This window comes from Juglans regia, chromosome 13 (genome assembly GCF_001411555.2).
Source record: "Juglans regia cultivar Chandler chromosome 13, Walnut 2.0, whole genome shotgun sequence".
Classification (NCBI taxonomy): domain Eukaryota; kingdom Viridiplantae; phylum Streptophyta; class Magnoliopsida; order Fagales; family Juglandaceae; genus Juglans; species Juglans regia.
The window spans coordinates 29,445,340-29,464,294 of record NC_049913.1 but is presented as its reverse complement, the minus strand read 5'-3'; the positions used below and the strand labels follow the sequence as shown (position 1 = coordinate 29,464,294).

General features: G+C 40.8%; 1 protein-coding gene across 9 annotated transcripts in view; it reads left to right on the top strand.

The window, feature by feature from the left end:
- The first annotated feature begins 576 nt into the window (after positions 1 to 576).
- The window catches only part of LOC108994083 (putative disease resistance protein At3g14460), a 37,896-nt gene continuing 19,517 nt past the window's right edge, over positions 577 to 18,955 (top strand). For 3 of the 9 annotated variants that reach the window (XR_004797973.1, XR_004797978.1, XR_004797976.1), the window contains exons 1-3: positions 577 to 914; positions 1,095 to 1,200; positions 10,892 to 10,964. The gene's annotated coding sequence lies outside the window, so the exon portion shown is untranslated. Of the gene's footprint in view, positions 915 to 1,094; positions 1,201 to 2,421; positions 2,497 to 9,724; positions 9,857 to 9,937; positions 10,805 to 10,891; positions 10,965 to 12,064; positions 12,167 to 18,955 lie in introns of those variants that run through there. The other 6 variants (XR_004797974.1, XR_001996631.2, XR_001996632.2 and 3 more) reach the window with 6 other exon arrangements.

The following is an 18,955-nucleotide window of genomic DNA, read 5'->3' as shown; positions in this document are numbered from 1 at the left end:
TATATCTAAAATTACTCTTTTAAAATACTTACCTAGGCATGCACGACGACACTCCATGCATGCTATCATGTTCACTTCCAAATTACGGCCGGTATGGACAAATTGCGTGATCGATACATGATTTGATTTGCAGAATAATATATAATACACATTTACATCTTTAATGTTTCCATCATTAAAGAAATTTTGGTACCCTTTGCGAGAATGCTTCCATCATTATATTGTGAAAATTAAGAACCTAATTTGCATGCTTTACATTCTAAAAAGACACGTCACTTTTCTATATAGGCTGGAGAAAATTCTATTCTAATCAATAAATTTATTTTCTAAGCTATCGAGAAGATTATAAATAAAACAAAACGTATAGGCTCACTGCTAACGTGTCCCGGGACCCACCCACGGAGTAGGTAAGGTTGATATCCGAGTCAGCAACCAGGAGCTAGCCTTCGTGTAAAACTAATCGAGATCTATTTGCATGCAGAGGAAACGTGGCTTACATGAAAGAGTTCCACGACGCCTATAGGCTATATATTGAGCCACTTACCACTACCCGTCCTTTCTTTTCGACTGCGTGACTCAAGGAGTCCCACAATTTCCAAACTCTGTTGCTTAATTCAATTTCGCTTCCCCTGTTTGGTTCTTTTGCTATAATCTCTGTCTATCCTCCTTGTTCGTTTAATTTCGAGGAGAAAAAACTTAGTATTAATATCTATTTGGTCAGTGTTTGTTCTTGGATTTGGAGTTTTTCTTGCGAAAATGAAAGAAAGCATGGCAAACCCTCTGTGCATCTCAAATCTTTGAACCACATCTCACTTGTGTGTAGATCAGTTGAGGAGTCCATCGATTTCTATCAGAATGTTCTTGGATTTTTCCCTATCAGGAGGCCAGGCTCTTTTAATTTTGATGGGGGCATGGTAATTAATGTCACATGAACATAATTCTTTTAAATTCTTCTCTTCTATTATTATTATTATATTTTAAGTGAATTTTCATTTGATCTTCTCGATTCTTGTTGAAAAGTTTTGTTTTTGTTTTATTTTTTATAATCATCTTTGATGGGTTCTGGTTTCCGAATGTTGTCGATATATGTATAGGCTATTCGGCTACGGGATCGGAGTACATTTGTTGCAAACAGAGGATCCAGATAACATGCCAACGAAGACTGAAATCAACCCAAAGGATAATCATATTTCTTTCCAGGTAATTTTCGGTCGAAATATATGGCCTTTCTTTCCTTGTTTCTTCTTGTTTGCCGGTCAGAACGTTGTAGAATTTCATCTGAACAAGTTCTTTAAAATGAAGTGGTAGATGAAATTGCTGAATCATTCATCGTACTAAACAAACAAGTGACTGAGACAGATACAAAAAAGAATTTCAATTAAAAATTGTGTTGAGATGAATGGAGTGCAGATTCTCGAATTTTTTTAGAACAATTTTGGGAAGTTTCCTATATTTCAAGAAGCTAATTTTGAGGGGAAACAGATAAAATTTCAATGCTCAACACTACTTCTGATCAATAGATATTGAGTACTCAAGAAATGGGTGATATTCAATATTTTATGTCTCTTACTTGTCTAGCTACTCCTGTACGTGCACCCCATGTCCCAAATATATTCAGTGATGCGAAAATTCGAGCATGATCAGGTTCATGACGTTGCTTGTAACAAAACTGTAACAACGTTAATTTATATGGTCTCTAGCAACGTTGATTAAACGGTGAAATTCATGTGGCTGATGGGCAGTGTGAGTAGGGCTGCAAACGGTCCGGTCCGGTCCGGTCTGGCGATGGACCGAAAATTTTCGGTCCATTATTTTTCCGGACCAAACACCCAAAGGACCGGTCCAGTCGGTCCGCCCGCTTTTTTTTTTTTTTTTTTAATAATTAATAAAAAAAATTATTTAAAATACTAAATTAAATTAAGTGACTTATTAATGTGGATTATGTAACAAACTCAATAAAAAATATTTTATATGGTCAATGATAATAAATTAGATGAAAATTATATTATTAATTTATATAATTACTATATAATTAACTAATTGATATTATATATTTATTAATTCATAGAATATTAACAAGTGTTAATAGTATATTTAAAATTTTATATTGTTAATAGTGATAGGTTAAATGAAGATATATATAAAATATTGTTAATTTATAGAATATTAACAAGTATTAATAATATATTTAAAAATTTATATTGTTAATTGTACAATTATTATATATAAAATATATATAAAAAATATATATTTTTTAATTTTTCATTCGGTCCGGTCCGGTCCGAAAAAACTGTGGACCGTGGACCGGACCGAATGATTTCGGTCCTCTAAAATATGGACCGGACCAGACCGGTCCAAGTCTCGGTCCGGTCCGAAACGGTCAGTCCGTTTGGTCCGACCGGACCGTTAACCACCCCTAAGTGTGAGAGCATGAGTGCGGTGGAGAAGAAGCTGAAGGAGATGGGGATTACTTACGTGCGGGCAATGGTGGAGGAAGTGTTAGGGACCCCGGTCTTGTCCCTAACACTAAGGGTCTAGGGCTAGTCTTGGTGATGATGGTGACCGAGTGTTCGTGCCACTTGCTTGACCTTTCCAAAAAAGGATGGTATTTGAGTGATGAGATGATGGTGTATTTGGGTAAGCTAAGTGTTTAGGCTAAGGCAAATCAATGTGGGTGCTTAGACTTGTTTTTGAGTGAAGTGCCAAGATGATGGAGGCTAGGGTTGAATGAATGAGAGGAGTTTAGGGTTCATGGGCTATGGTGGAATTAGGGTTGGTGTGGTCTTGGAAGATTGGCTTAGGATTATGAGTGTTTGATGCAATGGGAATGGCTTAAGGGTTACCCTTGATGTTTGGGTCACTTGGATGGTGGATAGGGTAAGAAAGGTGAAGTCTAGCTAGGGTTTTGTGAGGTGGCTAGGATGGATTTTGAGATTGACTTAGAGTTGGAGTTTAGGATGATGCTAGGGTTTGTGAATGAGTTGGAAGAGTGAGGCTAATGTTTGGTTGGCTTGGGAATGGTTATGGAAAGTTTGTAAGATGGAAGGAATCTTTGAGTGAAGAGAGAAGTTTGAATTTGAATTGGGATTTCAAATTCAAATTTGAATTTTGAATTGGAATATGGTAAGAGGATGGAGATAATTTTGGGATATGATTGGAGTGAATCAAGTTTCCTAAAATTAAGGAAGTTGACTCAAGATGGACTCTTGATGGATGGCTAGGTCAATGGATGATGGAGGCAAGACTTCTAAAAGGAATGGGTTTCCTTATGGAGCCTTGAGGTGGGTGGCTAGGGCTTATGTGGATGATGGGGTTATTTATGGAAGGTGACAAAGATGGTAAGATGAGACACTAAGGTTGGCACCACTTGTGTTTAGGGTTTGGTGTTGGGAAAAGATGATGGGCGGCTAGTCAATGGGTAAGATGATGGAGTTGGCGCCTAGGGTTTGGGGAAGTGATGGGGTAGCCGAATATGGTAAGTGGAAGATGTGTGCTAGGGTTTTATGGAAATGATGGAGGCAATGTAATTTATGGAAAGTGGACTAACTTATGGAAAGTAGGGCAAACACTAGGTTGGTCGAATTTGATGGCTTGGATGGATTGGAAGAGCCAAAATTGAGATGAACACCAAGAACAAATGAAGAACACTCAAGAACAACTCAAGAACAATGCACATAAAATAATAAAATCAAAGATAGAAAATGGAAGACAATATATGGAATGGAAAATACTCATAAGATTAATTATTCTTTTGGGATTCACGAATTGCACCCAAAAAGTCCAAGTGCCTAGTATCGATGGGTGATCTCAAGAACTAGTCTATCCACTTAGGGAATTTGCCAAAGGTTCAAAAGATATGAAAGCAAAGCCTAAGGGTCCTATTTATAAGAGTTACAAGTTGGAAACCCCCAATAGGTCCCTTGAAAAATCAATAATTAAATAAAAATAAATAATAAAAAATAACATAGTTGACATGGGTCAAGTTGACCCATGGCATGTATGAGCCCATGGATGGGCTAGGATGGCTGATGCGATGTGGCTGGCAGGGCCCTGGGCTGGTCTGGGCATGGGCAGGCTGGCATGGCTGAATGGGCTGGTTTGGTCACCAGCCCCCTTGGGCACCCTGGGCATGTCAAGGCAGGCCCCATGGCATGCCCCTAAAGCTATTTTGGGGTTCTCTAGCCTTGTCCCCACACGGCTAGGGCCTTGGCCATGGGCCACTAAACATGGGTTTCTATCATTTCCCATTCCTTCAAGAAAATCTTTGTCCTCAAGGATTAAATTTGAAAATTTCCATGCCCTTTCTTCTTTTTCTTCCTTAGTCATCTTCATGGCAAAACAATGTGCCCCTCCTTTGTCCAATTTTTCTAACATTGAGACCTCACCCGACTTGGCCTCCTTGGAAGATAAAGTTGCTCATACATTCTTCTTAGACCCTTGCTTAAATTCTATGGTCTTTTTGTTGTAGTCAAGCACTACCCTTCCAAGGCCTTTGAGCCATGGATTGCCCAATACAACATCAAGACCTACCAAAGGAAGTACATGTAGGTCCACCATTACTCTCACTCCTTGCACATTCATTTTAACTTCCTTCACTAGCCCTTCACATTTCATTTTATCCCCACTTGCCATCTCCACATCAAATGGCTCTATAGCAATTGTTTTCAACCCAACCTTAGTAACAATGTTGGAGTTGATAAAGTTGTGGGTAGAGCCACTATCCACCAACAAATGGACTTCAATTGTTCCTATCCAAGCCATTACTCTCATGGAAGTATTCTTTGGGGTCCCCATCATTGTATTAAGGGACAACTCGGCCTCTTTACTATTTTTTTTCACTTTGGCCTCTTCTTGATCGGACTCATCACTACATGTTTCCACAAGATACTCATCTTCCTCTTCCACACTCCTCTCATCAACCAACATGTACACTTATCCCGATCTACATTTATGTCCTATGCCCCATTTTTCTCCACACTTAAAACAAAGACCCTTTTTTATTCTTCTTGTACCTCTTCCCTTGAAAGTTTCTTCACTTCAATTTGCTTAGACTTAGTAGCACTCCCCATTTCCTCATTGCCTTTCTAAAAAACATTGGTTTGCAAGGGTGTAATAACCTTACTCCCCACTTCCTTAGATTGACGTTTCTCCATATTAGTGCTCTCTTCTAGGATCTCCGCCATCCTCATAACTTCTTGAATCTTAGAGGGTTGTTTCAACTTAATTTCCTTGGCTATCCAAGGTTTCAACCCATCCACAAATGTGCCCACAAGGGTCTCCTCGGACCAACCTCTAACAAGTGTTTGGAGTTGCCTAAACTCCTCAATGTAAGCATGCACCTTGCCTTCTTGCCTCAACTTGGCAAGTTGGCCATGATGGTTAATGGTTGGGGATGGCGCAAATTGCATTAGGAATTCTTTTTCAAAGGCCGTCCAACCCAATCTTCTCCTATCCTTCTCATATTGGTCCCAGATCCACCTCCACCACTTGCTTTTTCCTCCAAATAAAAACATGCCGTCGACACCCTCTCATGTCTAGGCACCTTATAAGCATGGAAGTAGTGGTCAACTTTATCAAGCCATTCATATGGATCTCCCCCATTAAACTTGGGAAAGTCCACCTTTGGCCTCTTAGGTCCCCGGTCATAAGCCCGGTTTCCCCTTCTATTTTCATGGTGGTCAACATCATACCCTCTCTCATGATGGTCTCTTCTTCTCTCATAATGGCATCCACGACCATAAGGCCTCTCATATTCATGCTCATGCTCAAACTCGGGTTCAAAGGCTTCTTCTCTTTGTGGTCTCTCAAGCCTTACATTTTGATACTCTTCTCTCGCACTTGGGGTTCTAGTGGGATGGTCAATATTTGGGATCCACCTCTCAACAATCACTCTATTGTTTTCAACTCTACCCCCCCTTCTCAACTCATTTTGTGGTAGCTCACGTATGGACCCCGTGTCACTTGTCTCAGCCCCATCCACAAAGACTTCATGCCCTTGCCTATTAGGACTATGTGGGGGCCTTTGACCATTAGTTTCCACCATTCTCCTCTCAAGTCTCTCAAGGCTTGCATTGGTCTCCCTTTTATGGGTCTCTATGTCCCTTCTACTCTCCTCAACCACACGGTTGGTAGCATTCAAGGACATTGTAAGTTCGGCCAAGGTAGTCTTGATCTCGTCAAAAAGATGGTCAAGCTTTAAGCCTTGTCTTTCTATGGCCTCTCACGGCTTATGGCTAACAATTTGGTTCACAAGTCCAACCTTGGGTCCCCCACCTTCAAGGGTGGTCGACCCCTTCTTTGCACAAAAAGGTCCAACCTTGGGTCTTCCACCAACTTGTGTGGTCGACCCCTACAAGGGAAACAACTCCTTTCTCCTCCTCAACCCCCAAACTTCAATTTCACAATTCACAAAAATAATGGGATCCAACGAGGGTCTCCCCCAACCAATTCACAAAATTTGGGTTATCGCGTTGTTTCCTCTTAAGAGAAGTGAGAACTTCTAAAAATAAAATTCCAAGCAAGGTAGCCCTTTCAATGAAATAACTTGATGGCGCACCAATTAAGGTTAGGGCTCTCTTGAATCTCCAAGCAAGATAGGTTTCACAAAGAGCTCTCAATGATATTCTTCAATGAAATCCAAGCAAGATGACACTCTCAATGAAAGCACCAATTAATGTTAGGGACCCCAGTCTTGTCCCTAACACTACGGGTCTAGGGCTAGTCTTGGTGATGATGGTGACTGAGTGTTCGTGCCACTTGCTTGACCTTTCCACAAAAGGATGGTGTTTGAGTGATGGGATGATGGTGTATTTGGGTAGGCTAAGTGTTTAGGCTAAGGCAAATCAATGTGGGTGACTAGACTTGTTCTTGAGTGAAGTGCCAAGATGATGGAGGCTAGGGTTGAATGAATGAGATGAGGTTAGGGTTCATGGGCTATGGTGGAATTAGGGTTGGTGTGGTCTTGGCAGATTGGCTTAGGATTATGAGTGTTTGATGCAATGGGAATGGCTTAAGGGTTACCCTTGATGTTTGGGTCACTTGGATGGTGGATAGGGTAAGAAAGGTGAAGTCTAGCTAGGGTTTTGTGAGGTGGCTAGGATGGATTCCGAGATTGACTTAGAGTTGGAGTTTAGGATGATGCTAGGGTTTGAGAATGAGTTGGAAGAGTGAGGCTAGGGTTTGGTTGGCTTTGGAATGGTTATGGAAAGTTTGTAAGATGGAAGGAATCTTTGAGTGAAGAGGGAAGTTTGAATTTGAATTGGGATCTGAATTCAATTTGAATTCAAATTCAAATTTGAATTTTGAATTGGAATATGGTAAGAGGATGGAGATAATTTTGGGATATGATTGGAGTGAATCAAGTTTCCTAAAATTAAGGAAGTTGACTCAAGATGGACTTGATGGATGGCTAGGTCAATGGATGATGGAGGCAAGACTTCTAAAAGGAATGGGTTTCCTTATGGAGCCTTGAGGTGGGTGGCTAGGGCTTATGTGGATGATGAGGTTATTTATGGAAGGTGACAAAAATGGTAAGATGAGACACTAGGGTTGGCACCACTTGTGTTTAGGGTTTGGTGTTGGGAAAAGATGATGGGCGGCTAGTCAATGGGTAAGATGATGGAGTTGGCGCCTAGGGTTTGGGGAAGTGATGGGGTAGCCGAATATGATAAGTGGAAGATGTGTGCTAGGGTTTTATGGAAATGATGGAGGCAATGTAATTTATGGAAAGTGGACTAACTTATGGAAAGTAGGGCAAACACTAGGTTGGTCGAATTTGATGGTTTGGATGGATTGGAAGAGCCAAAATTAAGATGAACACCAAGAACAAATGAAGAACACTCAAGAACAACTCAAGAACAATGCACATAAAATAATAAAATCAAAGATAGAAAATGGAAGATAAGAGATGGAATGGAAAATACTCATAAGATTAATTATTCTTTAGGGATTCACGAATTGCACCCTAAAGATAAATGAACAAGATAGATAGATTGAATCACACATATTCACGAATTGCAAGGTGTGATCCTCTCTTTGGGATTCACGAATTGCACCCAAAAAGCCCAAGTGCCTAGCACCGATGGGTGATCTCAAGAACTAGTCTATCCACTTAGGGAATTTGCCAAAGGTTCAAAAGATATGAAAGCAAAGCCTAAGGGTCCTATTTATAAGAGTTACAAGTTGGAAACCCCCAATAGGTCCCTTGGAAAATAAATAATTAAATAAAAATAAAAAATAAAAAAATTACATAGTTGACATGGGTCAAGTTGACCCAGGCATGCATGAGCCCATGAATGGGCTAGGATGGCTGATGGGATCTGGCTGGCAGGGCCCTGGGCTGGTCTGTGCGTGGGCAAGTTGGCATGGCTGAATGGGCTGGTTTGGTCACCAGCCCCTTTGGGCACCCTGGGCATGTCAAGGCAGGCCCCATGGCATGCCCCTAAAGCTATTTTGGGGTTCTCTAGCCTTGTCCCCACATGGCTAGGGCCTTGGCCATGAGCCACTAAACATGGGTTTCTATCTGGAAGGCAGGATTCACGTTGATTTTTTCACGACCCTGATGGCTTCATGATCGAGATATGCAACTGTGACAACCTGCCCGTCGTCCCTCTGGCGGGCGAGCAGTTCAGTCCCGATTTGATCATGGGCCAGACCGCTTAACCGATCGAACTAATAATTTTTTTTTTCTTTAATTATACATTAAGTGAATCGGCGTCGTTTTAGGACTCAGTGTTTTAAAAAAAATATAAAGCAAACGGCGCCATTTCTTCCCCGTTTCTCCTTCTTCTTCATTTCACGCCGCCCCCTCCTTTCTCTCTGCGCATCGTGCTTTCTCTCTCTGCGCATCGTGCTCCCTCTCTCTGCGCATCACTCTCTCTCTCTCTCACGGCGCACTGCGGTGTCATCGCTCTCTCACTTCACGCACCTCGCGGCGTCTTCTCTCTCTCTCTCTCTCTCTCACTTCAGGCACCTCACAGCATCTCTCTCTCTCTCTCTCTCTCTCTCTCTCTCTCTCACACACACACACACATCGCACATCGAGGCTTCGTAGTTCGCACGCAGTGGCAGGGTCACTTCCGTCACAACTGAAGACGCCGACGAACCGACTGTAGTTATGCCGAGACCGATATCGACTGTTTTCTCCCCCTTCACCGGCCGGTTTCAGTTGAGATTTTCTTCATTTTAAGGGATCGGTGCGGTTTCGGTTTTGGATCAAAACCGCACCAATACCTTCGATTTTCACCCCTATCTCTCGCCCCTTGTGGTTGTTCAGTTGGCACCGCTCATCTCCATCAATCTGTCATGAGCTTAGGTCTCGAAGAGGGAGTGTCATCACCTGGATTACGTCAGATGGGGGCATTTTCTTATTTGTTAAGGGTAGTTTTGTACTTTTTATTTTAATTGTTGCAGTTGGGTTATTAGCTTATGTTGACTGGGTCTTGGACTAATGTGTTTAGTAGGGGTGGCAATATATGACACGACCCGTTAATCCAATAAGAGCACGACACGATAAAAGCGGGTTAGGGTTGAGTGTTAACGGGTTTGAGTTAAAACGGATTCGTGTTATGACCCATTAAAATTACCCTTATACCCTTATGACTTAAAAAAAAAAACCTTAGGGCCAAAAGAAATGCAAAGATTGATATTCTTTCCTTTTGGAAAGGAAATGAATTTCGTTATCCTGATCTTGCTCGTATGGCTCGTGACATTTTGAATGTTCTAGTTTCTACAGTTGCATCTGAATCTACTTTTAGTGTTGGTGGGCATATCATTGATCAGTTTGGGAGTGCACGAAAAGCAAGTATTGTTGAAACATTAGTTTGCACTAGAGATTGGTTATATGGCAAGGAGCAAGGTAATATTATTTTCATTTTATTGAATAAATGTCTATAATTTTTCAACAATATAAACTTTATTGATGTCTCTTTTTTAATAGAAACACATGAAGAAGTTAAATTGGATGAGTTAACAGAAGATGTAATGTAGTTGGAGAACAACAAGGGCAAGGACTTGGAGGACGCTCCACCTCATTCTTCAAGTTCTAGATTTGTTTTTTCAATTTTTATTATATTTGGGATTGTAACATTTAATATATTTACTATGTGTGTTTTGTTTATTATATTTTGGATGTAATTTTAATATATTATTACAATGTGTGTGGATATTTTGTTTGGATTGTAATTTTAGACTTATAGTTAATTTTTTTTGTAGATATTATTTATATTTATAATTTATAATCAGGTCAAACGGGTCGGGTCGTGTCATGTAATGTCGTATCGTGTTTGTTCAACCCATTAACGTAAACGGGTTGGAACAGGTCATGTCGTGTCAATTCATTTCTTAATGTGTCATAACGGGTCGTGTTGTGTCAACCGGTTATCAAATCGTGTCGTGTTCGTGTTTGTAATTTTGACACGAAATCCTTAACGGGTTGTGTTTGTGTTGACCCATTAACTGTAATGTACATACTCTGATACGACCCGAACACGACCCGTTAACACGATTTGACACCCCTAGTGTTTAGTGGGTTTAGTTGTGGGTTATTTTGTTAAAGTGTTGGTAGTGGGTTTGTACGATTTCTTGCGTTTAGGAAAACTGTTGCTTTTGTTTATCTATTTATTGTAAAGTGTGAATTCAATGAAAGATATCTTTAGCCCAAATATTCTGTGTGAGAAGTTGGAGGTCTGCTTGCTCCTTGAATTGCTAGTAAAAACTTTCTATTAATTATTTGGTTCGTAACACAATAATTGTCGTTGCACCAAGACTTGTACCTCTAGCACGCTGCCACTGAGAATCGATACCGGTAAGTCCTTCCCCCACTCCTCTCACTCACTTTGTGCTCTATATCTCCATGACCCACCTTTCCCATCACGATTCCTCTCTCTTGCAGAGCATTTCCACCTGTTGACGTCTTGCACCACCATTGGTCAAGGAACCGTCGAAGATCACCCCTCATCACACCGGTAAGCCTCGATGTCTCTCTCTCTCTCTCTCTCTCTCTCTCTCTCTCTATGTGTGTTTATTCCCCCACACTCGAGAATTGATTTTGGTTGATAACCCAGTACATTGCCACTATTCGTGAGCTTTGTTGCCGACACCACCGTGCCGGTTCCACACGTCGACATTGGTAAGGTGTAACAAGCCAATTAACTTGTGCCCCATCCAAACCATGGACCACATTTATCCCTTTTTACTTGTACTTCTTTTACCCTTGTGTGGCCTTAGACTATTTTATTGGACCTTTGGTTGTAACAGTTAATGGGCTTAGGCCGTAGTCTTAGTTTACCTTAGAAATTGTGATTTATCTGCTTTGGTTAGTGTAACACACCACAAACAGTTAGAAAGAATAATTTCACTTTGAAGGTGAGGACCTCTGGGTAGAAGAAGAAGATAGAAGGAAAATTGAACTTTTTGATACTGTTTGGATGATTCTTCAGAGGCAAGTTGCTCAGTACATATAACCCAGAAATTGGATCTGGGCTAAAAAAGACAACAAGATAATAAAACTAAAATCTGCAAACTAGTTAATGCTACGGGCCTAAGCCGACTACCTGTTACAACCCGAAGACCCCATACAATGGTCTAAAGCCAAAACATGGGCAAAAAGAAGTAGAGTCAAAGGTAAAGGTGGCCCATGGGCTTGGGCTGAGTCCAAGTTAATTAGGCTTGTTACATTGCCGTCCCCTTTAAAGAACCTTGTCCTCAAGGTTGAGAGCACCTCAACAACATTGTTTACACATCCATCCATTTCATAGCTACAAGCTCCAAGGATTAAGCTGTTGAGCCTTGTTGCCCAAGAAAACACAAATGCAGCAGTGAGGTACATCACCAACAGTAGCTTCCCCATAGAAATCATTCCCTGCAAAAGGCCATTACTTGGTTCCATTAAAGACTTATGACCCAAGTATTGTGACTAAACTTGCCCATTGACGCTTTTGGCTAGTCAGAATTTCTGGATTGTAACTTGCACTTTTGACTTTAGGAGTTTGCAAGAATCCTTTTAGCACTCTAGCAACTTCACACTGCATTTTTATAATTGGGCTATCGCTGTTATCCTCTTTAGATGAAAATATCGCAGATGGACATTGGAAATGACTAGTAGCGGCAACCCCAACAGCTCTCACAACATCTTCTATCGTTAGGATGAAGAATGAAGCACTCCAACGTAAGCTACATGTCTCTCTGTTATTGGCCATCCTCAAAATCTCCGTCCTTTTCATATTTTCTATTAACTCTCTCTCAAAGCTTATCAAAGTGACTAAGTTTGGCTTTTCATTTACTTGCTTCATTGTATGAACATCTTAAAGGCCGCTGACAGAAGTTGTAAGTTGCATATCCTGCAATCATGGAGCTCCAAGAACCATTCTCAATTTAAGGATTTTTAGATAGAGATGTTATCTGCCCATGGCAAGCTTTGTCTTCATCTAGGGACTTGTTTTGCACCTCGGAGTCAAATTTCCCTCTTCAAAACACATGGTTTCAACAAATAGTCACATGCATCATAGGTAACCCTTTTCATCACATGCTTAGTATCAGTATGGCCTGACAACCTAGGGATTGGGAGGTTCGTTTCCAGCCTCACAAATTCCAGGAGCTTACAACCCTCCATGTCTGGTATATTCACGTCACTGATAACCAGGTCGAATGTGTAACCATGGATATGTTCTCTTCCTTTATCAAAGGGCTCAAAAATCCCTTTAGTTGGCAAAAGATTAAGCAATTGAGGAGCAAAGTTCTTATCTCCTAAATTTCCCAAAACTTCAATATATATGTTCTTCATTGACATTTTCACAAACCAGCCGAGGGAGATATGGTGACTATCTCCTAAATGCCCCAAAATTTCAACAACACCTCCCTCCCTCAAATTACACGTTCAAAAATTCAACCATTTCCACAAAATAAACGTATTTGGGAGTAGGTATTGAGTGAGAGTATTGAGCTAGAACCTTATTGTAAGAGAGCTTTTGGGCATGAGTTTCCTTTGCATGTGTTGGAGAATGAGGAAAATCCTCACCATTCTTGGCTTTCTCCTCTTGCTGTTTGCGCCACTCCTGGTCCTTCACCTTGCAACTCTGACTCAAAGCCAAGCTTCCTATTGAGTATAGTAGAAGTCAAGCAATGAATTTCCATCATTCACAACAACTTTAAGTCTTGAAGTGTTGCCCTGGAAGATTTCCTCAACAATGTTACACTCCAATATGCGGTTAGCTTTTAGAGCGTGGAATAAACCATTTGTAGTCGAAAAGATTCCTAAGCTTCCAAAAGATTCATCAGTGGGCGTGAAGAGCTCCAAGGTTGCAGATCGGTGGGAATATGAGATTGGTTGAAAGATCGACATAGCCTCGCAGATTTGAAATGGCCAAAACCGGCAACAGAAATTCCCCAAGGTTTTTGGTCATTTTGAAAGAATTCGGAGTTGGAGAGGGTGAGCCGAGAGTGCTATCTGTGTGAATGAGGAGGGTGAGGAAAAGACGAGTGGCAGGGAATGGCGTTGAGACTGACGAGGTCCGGGTAGAGCTCAGGGCCACCGATGAGGATCTTGAGCTTGTGGAGCTCCTCGTGGAGCACTTTGACTGCATGTTGAAAGATGAGGTCTAGGTTGCTGCTGGCGCTCATGGGAGAGAGGAGGGTGAGGAATAGAGACACTGAAAATTCATACCACCCGGGTCAAACTCCCAAATCTGAGAATTTGAGTGTGAAATTTGAGGCTGGAGTAGTAGTGATGCTGTATTCCAGCTTTGAGAAATCCCCAAAATAGTACCACATCTCATTTTCCTCTCTCACCCTTCTCTAACTCTATCCCTAATTTTGGAAATGCCAATTTCAAAATCGGGTCTGGAGATGTCAAAGTCACCTTCCACCGTCTCACCATTAGGGTCTGCAATCATTTTTCAAACCAAATCAATACCTTCAAACCTCATAGAGAAATACGCTTCTTGAAAATCTCCATATCAATAACTTAACTATGATCAACCCTATTTAAAGGGTTACAGACTAGTTAACACCAGAATATATCAAGCTAGCATAGCAAGTCTACGGAACTAAAAACTCAAATCTTATTATAAATCAGCCCTTCAAGTTTACCATTCTAAAACTTTAAATCATCTACGGATCATTCTCCGAAGTCACCAAGATCGACGACCTTAGATCCAATAATAAGAACAATCGCCTCACGAAGCTTTCAAAATCTAAAACCTTAAATGATATCAAATCATTTCTATAGTCTGCAAAATCTCAAAATTTAAATGGAATTAAATCCTAATTCATTCCTTGAAGTTTGAACTGACAACCTCCTATTCAATAACCTCATTCCATAACTCCACGAAATCTAAGCCTTAATTATCCAAAGAGATTTAAAGCTACTACCCTCCTCAGTTGTGACTTCAGTTCCTACTCCAAAGAGATTGCCTAGACTGTGTCGTTCCCTTCAAGCCTCGATATTATAAAAACAAATGAAATTGCTAAGAGTTCAAGCCTACTACACTTAATATTCATACCTATCAAGCTGAAATTCAAGCCAACGTTGCTAAAATCCAAGTCTAACTCCTCATATTCAAGCCTATAATTCTAAGATTGAAGCCAAAAAAAACTTTGGTACAATACCTAAGTGACTTGTTGATTTACCCAGAGCCGAACTGCTCTGATACCATCTGTGGTGCCCTCCACCCCCACGTGTGATTTGGTGGAAGTCGTGACACCGAGATGATGACCACATGGATCATGCACCCCATTGCCATGTGCTAGTGTGTGCAACATGCAATATGTATGCAACATAAATAATCGCAGTAGAAAAATAAAAAACAGTCAAAACTAAGTACCAGAAAGTTTTAAACCTTACAACCCAAAATTTATATCCTCCAAGAGGTTAATACAGTCATCCAACTGAAAACATAAATAAAGCGATAATAAATCCTACGACAAAAATGGGAGAAAGAAGCTCCAACAATCGTTCATCCGGCGGAGCCGATCCTTCTGGCTCAAACTCTCCCTCTACATCAAAGACTACGGTTCCATAAGACGGAACCGTAGGTAAAAGCACCACAGTGAGGTTATGAAATCTCAGCAAGTAAGCAACCAAACAATATTTAAGAGATTAAAACATATTAATGCAACCAACACATCCATAGCCACAAAGTAGAACATGCAAGAACAAATCTACCATTTTCCCAAATAGGACACATTTACCCACACATGCCAAAAACCCCATTTTGGCCCACAACACAAACCATTTATTAACGTGTATACCATGGTCCCCCCTCAGGACCATCCGCACATCCAAGCTCTCTTTGTCACACCATAGGTAATGACTGTACATGTCACTTTGTAACGAGTGATACATAGCTCCACACCCGATGCATACCGTGATCAGGCATCCTCTATCCCCCAACAGCTAGGGGCCACAGGTTGTGCCAAGAGCATTACAGTTTCGACTGATCCCACTGTCGCCTGGCGACAGTCCAGGGGACGTCACATCAGTTTATTACACTCCTGGGTGACTAGAGGAGCTCTACTAAGATAATGTCCTATCTTGGCTTGGGGTCGTGATCCACATAAAGTCCATTCAATCATTTTAGTTATGCATGCACCATGGTCTCCCCTAGGGACCATCCGCACACACACCATTGGTAACGACCGTACATGTGACTTCATAATGAACGATGCCCAGCTCTGCGCCCAGTACGTACCGTGACCAAGCATCCTCTAGCCCCCACCAGCGAGGGGCCACGGGTCATGCCAAGAGCGTTATTGTCTTGACTGACCCCACTGTGGCCCAACGACAGTCCAGGAGAAGTCACATCAATTTCTTACGCTCCTGAGTGACCAGAGGAGCTCCACCGAGATAGTGCCCCATCTTGGCTTGGGGTCGTAATATGCACACACCCAATTTTTATAATCAGCACATCAGACCCAAATTCAAGTTTACACAACATGACATAACACAACACAGTTATATGAACAGCTTGGATAACAATAACATAAAATGCACAAATGCATGATAAGTAGAATATTAGATGACATGGCAGATCACTCAACAGACACATACAACCACATCAATCTCAATCATCTAGTTTCACAATTCACATTCACAACTACACGCATTTTCCCATCTTCCGTTTCTGGCCCAAGGCCTAAACCAACCTCAACTACAGCTTAATTTTCCCAATGCTCCACTGGCCCCAAGGCCTAGCCCAACTAACTAGACTGCAAAAAATCCTTAGTGTAACCCACAAATTGAGCCTAGGCTAAAAAGTAACAACAAGATAATAAAACTAAAATCTGCAAACTAGTTAATGCTACAGGCCTAAGCCACTACCTGTTACAACCCAAAGGCCCCATACAATGGTCTAAAGCAAAACACAAGTCAAAAGAAGTTGAGTAAAAGGTAAAGGTGGCCCATGGACTTGAGATGAGTCCAAGTTAATTAGGCTTGTTACAGTTAGCTAAGCCAATTACGTGGGTGAATTTGTTAAGGAAGACAACTATATGTAATGAGTGGTTTCCTTTTCATTTCTATCTTCTTCTTCTTTTCGAAGGTACTCACCCTCGAAGTGAGATTATCCTTTAAACCTTTTGGGGTGTGTTACAAAGTGGTATCAGAGAGATACCAATCTCTGTGCTATCATGGAAGAAACCATTGTTTCCCTCGACAAAATCAGGGAGTCAATAGAGAGATTACAAGAAATTTATGTGCTATCAATGGCAAGAAGGATTTTGAAGAAAAATTTAACCATCTGGAGTAAGAGCTTTGTGTGTTGCAAGAAAATGAAGAACAAGTTAAGTGTTATCTCGACAAGATGACTCTTTCTTGTATTCCTAGAAATCCTATTAGAAATTGGAAATCGATTTCTCAATTCTCAGAACTCCCTCTTTGACTCTCGTTTTCTTCCTTTCCTCTTAAAAATTATTTCCTCTTTCCTTCATATCTGTCGGTCGTCCCTAGCAACAACTACACGCTAACCATAAATAGAGAAGGGCTAGAGAGAAAAATGAGATGTCGTGCAGTTTTGAAAATCCCAAAGGCCCCATACAATGGTCTAAAGCCAAAACACAGGTCAAAAGAAGTTGAGTAAAAGGTAAAGGTGGCCCATGGGCTTGAGTTGAGTCCAAGTTAATTAGGCTTGTTACAGTTAGCTAAGCCAATTATGTGGGTGAATTTGTTAAGGAAGACAACTATATGTAATGAGTGGTTTCTTTTTCATTTCTATCTTCTTCTTCTTTCGAAGGTACTCACCCTCGAAGTGAGATTATCCTTTAAACCCTTTGTGGTGTGTTACAAAGTGGTATCAGAGAGACACCAATCTCTGTGCTATCATGGAAGAAACCATTGTTTCCCTCGACAAAATCAGGGAGTCAATGGAGAGATTACAAGAAATTTATGTGCTATCAATGGCAAGAAGGATTTTGAAGAAAAATTTAACCATCTGGAGTAAGAGCTTTATGTGTTGCAAGAAAATGAAGAACAAGTTAAGTGTTATCTCGACAAGATGACTCTTTCTTGTATTCCTAGAAATCCTTTTAGAAATTGGAAATCGATTTCTCAATTCTTAGAACTCCCTCTTTGACTCTCGTTTTCTTTCTTTCCTCTTAAAAATTATTTCCTCTTTCCTTCATATATGTCAATCGTCCCTAACAACTACACGCTATTCATAAATAGAGAATGGCTAGAGAGAAAAATGAGATGTCGTGCAGTTTTGAAAATCTCCCAGAGCTGGAATAGAGCACCACTACTGCTCTAGCCTTAAGTTTCTTGCTTAGATTCTTAAATTTGGGAGTTTGACCCTAGGGGTGATGTTATTGGGAACTAGATCAAAGCCAAGTTTTGGGAAATGGAGTGTGTAGAGCTCATTGATTTTGTGCTCATGGTGGTCTGTAAAGAGGCTAAGAACGATGATTGTTTGCATGGATTTCAGGTGTGCCGCTCTTTAGGAAGAGGAATTGGATCTGGAACGGATACCCTTTTGATTTCCAAGATCAGAGAGAAACACCCAGACTACATGATGCTCATTCTTCGGGGATGCAAAGCTTCTCAAGTAGTTTCTCATATTATCCCTTGGGTGTGGTTTCGTGGTACAGCTCATGGCTTTAAGTCCAAAGAAGTAGGAGTTGGTGATCTATTTCTTGCCTCGGCTTGTGATTCACATGATAAAAAAATACCTATACATGTGGTTGATAGGTATGGAGTTGGTTTACGCCTCTCCTCTTCCGATTTTCTTTAAAAGTTTAATCTAAATATGGGTGTGCATATGAGGAATTTATATTACTTAGGTCTTGACAACAACAATCTTTAAGGGATGGTGCTTGTGGAATTGGGCCTTTTGGAGTCGTTGAGTGGAATCAGTATGGTGAGTGGGTTTGATGAGCAGAACGAGATGGTTGGTGCAAAAGTTGTTAAAAAGTTGAGTGCAACACGTAAGCTGTTTGATGTAATGCCAGATAAGAGTGTGGGTTGTTTCTGGACCTTTTATCCAGTGATGTGCTTTACTAGGATTAACTTGTTTGCACCATCATTCTTGTTGTTGATTTATAAGAGAAGTGTGCTCAATATGGGTTAGGAGAATCATGAATGCCGGATAAGAGTGTGGGTTGTTTCTGGACCTTTTATCCAGTGATGTGCTTTACTAGGATTAACTTGTTTGCACCATCGTTCTTGTTGTTGATTTATAAGAGAAGTGTGCTCAATATGGGTCAGGAGAATCAAGAAATCCTTTCAAGGTGTATTAATGAAGACTTGGGTTTTAAAGGTGGTAAACCACTGGCAACATGCATCAATTATAAATGCCTTCTTCATTGGCATGCCCTTGAGTTTGAGTTGACTCAAATGTTTGACTTCATAATAGAGGGAATTAATGAAGCCCTGAAGGTCAGGGATGAGAATGTTACATTTCCATATGGGCCGTCCAATGCCTCAACACTTTTATGCCTCCTGTAGTGTAATTTAAAATCTAAGGGTTTT